The 5,843-nt window shown below is 40.2% G+C and overlaps 1 protein-coding gene across 6 annotated transcripts in view; it reads right to left on the reverse strand.

The window, feature by feature from the left end:
• The window catches only part of Rc3h2 (ring finger and CCCH-type domains 2), a 77,122-nt gene extending 72,964 nt beyond the window's left edge, over positions 1–4,158 (reverse strand). For 2 of the 6 annotated variants that reach the window (XR_007589120.1, XM_050124824.1), the window contains exon 1: positions 3,859–4,132. The gene's annotated coding sequence lies outside the window, so the exon portion shown is untranslated. Of the gene's footprint in view, positions 1–3,858 lie in introns of all 6 variants that reach the window. The other 4 variants (XM_050124826.1, XM_050124827.1, XM_050124825.1 and 1 more) reach the window with 4 other exon arrangements.
• Between the last annotated feature and the right edge of the window lie 1,685 nt (positions 4,159–5,843).

Below are 5,843 nucleotides of genomic sequence, written 5' to 3' on the forward strand. Positions count from 1 at the left end.
AAAAAAAAAAAAAAAAAAAAAAAAAGAGTAACAGACTTGTCTTATAGCTGTAAATTACAAACTTCTTTACCAAAAAAAACAAAAACAAAACAAAACAGCATACCAACTAAACAATTTCATTTTCTGTTATTTATATTACACAATCAGATCAGGACACTACACAGAGTAGAGAGTGTATAGATAGGCCTTTTTCACTGCATTATGTTAACACATAGTACTTTATAATTCTGTTTATAAAAATAAACACTTAGAAGTCAGTTCTATTACTTTTAAAAATTAATTATATTTGAGTACTATAAGCTACTGCAATAAACTACACCAGTACTTTCCTATATAGAACATTATCAAAGTAATTAGCTTTGATCAGGGATGTGACTCATGTTTGTGAAGCTTTAAATTCAATCCCCAGTACTGCAAAACAAAACAAAACACATCTTTAGATTTAAAATCATACTGTGAGCATCAGAAGTACAATGTAAGACTCAACCTAAGAAACAAGCAAACACTAATGGAAATAACCTGTAAATTCTATGGCTCAGCACTCAAGGACAACAGAGTTTGGAGAAAAGAGAAGCTGTATCACAATGTCAAAAACTACTATTTTGAGCCAGGCGATGGTGGCGCACGCCTTTAATACCAGCACTCGGGAGGCAGAGGCAGGCGGATCTCTGTGAGTTCGAGACCAGCCTGGTCTACAGAGCTAGTGCCAGGACAGGCTCCAAAGCCACAGAGAAACCCTGTCTCGAAAAACAAACAAACAAACAAAAAAAAACCTACTATTTTGTTTAAAGCTATGAGATGGATGAGATCAGTTTTAATCCTCAAATTAGGCTTGAACCAAGTATTTTAAAATGAGAGAACTTTCAATGCACTCTAATAGGAAAACAAACCTTCCAATTTAAACTAACCAAGTTCTACTTCTTTTTTTTTCTTTTTTAATTTTCGAGACAGGGTTTCTCCATAGCTTTTTTTTTTTTTTTTTTTTTTTTTTTTTGGTTCCTGTCCTGGAACTAGCTCTTCTAGACCAGGCTGGCCTCGAACTCACAGAGATCCGCCCACCTCTGCCTCCTGAGTGCTGGGATTAAAGGCGCACGCCACCACCGCCCAGCGAAATTCTATTTCTTTAGTGATGGCTAGATTTGAAAAAATACTTTGTGACGAAACTTAATTATATGTTCTGACACTAGATAACCTTATCTTTCTTATTACTAGAATCCTTAGCCCTCGAATTATTTTGACGCTAAAAGGATACCATCATAAGTTTTTGGTTCTTCATGTATTTATTTATTGTATCCCTGCACTGCAGTTGACCCTTATAAGTACTAAGGAAGTTCAGGGCAAGAGTATAGCCAAGTTCAAGGCTAGCTTAGGCTACACAGTGAGTTCCAGGCCAGCCTGGGTTAGAATGAGAGCCTGAATCAAAAAAACTTTAACAATTTCTGATTGTCAAATTTTTAAAAAGGCCAGCACTTGGGAGGCAAAGGCAGGTGGATCTCTGAGTTCGAGGCAGGTCTGGTCTACAAGAGCTAGTTCTAGGACAGGCGCCAAAGCTCACAGAGAAACCCTGTCTCAAAAAACAAAACAAAACAAAAAATATTAAAAAAGGAAAAAGAACATAGATGAATCAATTTTAGTGATACATTTTATATAATTAAGTAAAATATAATTTTAACCTGCAATTATATAAAAACTTAAAATATTAAAATGTTTTAGAATTTTCAATTAAGTCTTTGAAATGTGGTATATATTTTGCACTTAACACATTTCAAGTCCTTAGTTGTTACATGTGGCTGCTATCAGGTAAATCTAGGCTACAAAAAAATACTCAAAATATAATTTTTATTAAGAATTGAGTTAAAAGTCACATTTAAGGTTCTAATGGAATTAGAAAACTTGATCACAAAGATAAAATCGACAACACTCATGTGACTAGATGCAATTCATTTTTATTTTCTGCAGACTTCCTTTTTCCAACACTAGGAAGTGAAACTTCAACCAAGTCCAACCAAAAATAAGAAAGTACTTATTACAACTTTGTTACCAGCAGTCATGGTGGTGTACTCCCTTAGTACCAGTGCAAATGAGGCAGAGGCAGAATCATCACTCACTGTGAGTTCAAAACCAGACTGATCTACATAGTGAGTTTCAGGACAGTCAGGACTACGAAGAGGGGACCTTGTCTCCAAAACAAAACAAAACAAATTAATAAACAAAACAACCTTGTTACAAATTTATAGCATTCTTAACCATCACACACAATGTTCTAATTTTAAATATTAAATCCTGAATGTAGGGAAAAATGCTTTTGCCAACTAGAAGGAAGCAAATTACAAAAACAAAAAGTGAATTAACAAAAACATGGATATTAAGTCTTCCTGCATGTTACACTAACACAACAGTAACAGATCATGAGTAATTCAAAGGCTTCTCTAATGAACTAGACTGCAAATAGATTCTCAAAGAATAAAAGTCTGTTCGAATTATGGTATCAGCCTTTTCTAAACAAGACCGGGAAATAAATTTAACATTTTGTTCTAGCAATTTTCCAAACTCTGAAATTTGGGGAAACAAGAATCTCCGAATCAACAACAAAGGGGGGGGGGAAGGATGCCTTTAATAGGATGTGTTTAATGGCTTCTATTTTTTCAAGAATTGACTGTGTTAGTAAGCAACTTAAGATAATGATGCTGAGGTCAGAACAGTGATGTAGGTTTCTGTTTTGTTTGGTCGTTTTTTAAAACCAGAATAAAGGTGGAAATGGGGGAATCTACAAAGTATTCTGGACCCACAAACTAAAACATTTGTTTCTTTCCTTCCGGGTCACATTATATCACTTTAGTGTGTCCTTATTAGTTTTCTCAGGTAAACTAAAAGCTTTTATTGGAGCTTTAAAAGTGTGACTAATAAAAAATGATAATAAGATTACTTATACACTTTATTTGGGATACAAAGTCACTAATCAAGGTAAGAAGAAATCACTAAAAAGGGTTCTAAGTAAGAGGGCAGTAGGATTAAAAAGAACTGAGATAGAGCTTAAACAAAAATATAAACAGGTTGAGAATCACTGAATTTGACTACTGTATGTCTGTGATTACTTGTGACTACTGGCAGGCTGTGTCTGCCAGTATCTTAAAACTCTTGGTGATTTCAAGGATGGAAATGACAGCTACCCTTATCTTCTTTCTTCTTGAAGGCTAAGGACAGAGAAAAGTCCAGTTGTTTCTTTGAGAAACAAAGATGTTTCCTACCATTCTCCTAAGATGGTGGAAGAATCTCCTCAAGAGGCTTCCCCAAGGAAAATAAGACGAAAGAGGGAAAGAAAGCCATAACAGACTTCCCGGTCTGTGTTTCATGCCATTGCTCCTAGTCCCATCCCCTGCGCACCCTCTCTGGTCTAGCCATCTTCCTACAGGGAGGTTAAGCCTTCCCTGGGCATTGTTTGACCAGGGTCCCTATTAACGCCAGGCAGATCGCCTCCACCGTTCGTGCGCTGGGGTCTCGGTAAGCCCTGAGGCTGAAAGAGGACGTTATCAGGGCTTCGGAAAACCCTCTTCCTAACTGGGGTAAGCAAAGAAGGAAGCCGGCCTCTGCTCGGGTGGGCTTCTCAGTGGTCAGGGGACATCCCTCCAGCTAGGGACGGTGGCCATTTGAGCGTCTCATCAGAAAGCCCTACCGGAACGAGGGGCTCTTCGGGGTCCGGGATTCGCCGAGGGTCGGGTGCAGCCCGCGATTCCCAACCCTCGGGGCACCGGCGGTCAACACGCACAGGCCGCCGGGCACAGACAGCTCCCCACCCCACCTCTGGGGACCGGACAGCGGGGCCGGGGCCCAGCCGCACCGTGCCCGCCCCCGCCCTACCTGAGGGGCCCGGGCGGGGTCGCTAAGGGCCGCTCCCGGGGACCCCGCGACGGCGCGGCTTGGCGACGGAGGCGCCTCGTCTCGCCAGGGCAGAGCTCGGCGGCGGTTTCAGGGCCTCAAACTCCATCGGGAGCTACAGGGACAGCCCCGTTGGCGGCGGCGAAGGCCGCGACGGGGCCTCCTCCTCCCTCCCTCCGCCTCCTCCTTCTCCTCCTCCTTCTCACCACGGAGGCGGACCTGGAGGGATCCCTACTTAGCTCTCGCGAGAAGATACTGTTCACTTCCCGCGAGATTACGCAAGCCCGGGAGTTGGGGTGGAAGGGAAGCGTAGTGGCACTCACCACTTTACTGTGCATTAGTTTCCCTCTGAAGAGCTACGCCGTGGTCACATGACAAGGGAGCCCCGGAGTACTGTGGGAGATGCTGTGAGGAGTAGGCGAGCCAAAGAGACTTATGGGAAACTCCCTGAACAACCATCTAAGCCTTGAGGCCAGGCCGTTTGTGCGGTTGAGCCAACGTTAAATTTCCACCGCGAAAGGCTTATCATCCATTGAGCAGATCCTATTGAACCCTTCTTGTGAGATACTGACCAGATTAGCAAATAATGTTCCAGGTTACAAAAACCAGGACCAAAGTGAAACGTTTGTTTGGCGGTCTCACCTACCTCATCTAAAATCCCAAATGCCTTAAAAAGGGGAAGGATCATAATTTGCAAGTTTTGGCATTTTGATTCAGTATTTGTTAGAGAATTTATGTAAAATGGAAATTATCCTTTGTTCTAATAAATGAAGAAACACTGGGAATAAGGATGAGAAAAGCAGCAATTATGAACTACTATATGCCAGACTTTATGATAAGTGATATAAGCATTTTAGTTTTACTTATAATTCACATACCAAAGTAATACTAAAAGGTTGATATTGTGTAACCTTTGTTAATAATGTGCAAGTGAAGAAGAGAGGTTAATGGTCACACCTTGTAATTAAACTCGCATTTTTCAATGTAAAATCAAATATTCAACAAATATCTGTGAATCTGTACATAAACTAGAATATGGAAAAATGACTTTGATAAGAGCCTTTAAAACACGTGATTTGTATGCCAGGTGTGGTGGTGCATGCCTGTGAACCCAGCAACTGAAAGACTGGGCTGCACATCAAGAATTCTCCTCCTCCCCAGTATTTGTACACACACACACCATAACCACAGCAACTCACAACTTCCCGAAAATGTAGCTCGAGGAGATCCAAAGCTTCTGGCACTTACAACAAACAAGAACAGGGTTTTATTTTTATGAAAGATCCATTGGCCCCACAAATCTTACTTACTTCCATTTATTATTCCTACTTTCATACAATTATGCTATTCAAAACAGAAAATTTCCCATCAGGTGTACACTTTTGTATTTTTAACTGGACAGTGATGAGAAATTTTATATATACACATTCCTAACCTACGGTGTATGTGTGCATTTTTCATTTTATGCCCATTAGATATACCTTCCATTTCACGGAAGAAAGATAAATTCCTCAAATGTGGAAGACTATATTTAAAGTAACAACTACATCTTTTTTTCCTATCATAATTTATCCCTGGCATTATGTTTGACAAATTGATTTCAGAATTTTATGTACATTGTCTATCTCCAAGACAGCTGGTATTCTTTGTGTGCTTAACTTTTAATACAGAGAAAAAGAAACCAAGTAGCTATTTCAAAAATGACTAAATAGCAGGAGTAACCGAGGACGAGATGCTCAGTGATTAATGTAGCCTACAACTTTTGCACAGTTCTCAAATCCCACATCCAGCAGTTCACAACTGCCTGGAACTGCAGCTGCAGGAGGGGAAACAGCTTCTGGCAAACATGTGCCCACACAATACACATAACTAAAAAATAACAAATCACACACACACACACACACACACACACACACACACACACACACACACAATTTTTAAAAACCTTATCACCAAAACAAATTCAG

The sequence above is a fragment of the Alexandromys fortis genome, unplaced genomic scaffold, assembly GCF_014885135.2.
Source record: "Alexandromys fortis isolate MF-2015 unplaced genomic scaffold, M_Fortis_MF-2015_v1.1 scaffold_228, whole genome shotgun sequence".
Taxonomy (NCBI): Eukaryota; Metazoa; Chordata; class Mammalia; order Rodentia; family Cricetidae; genus Alexandromys; species Alexandromys fortis.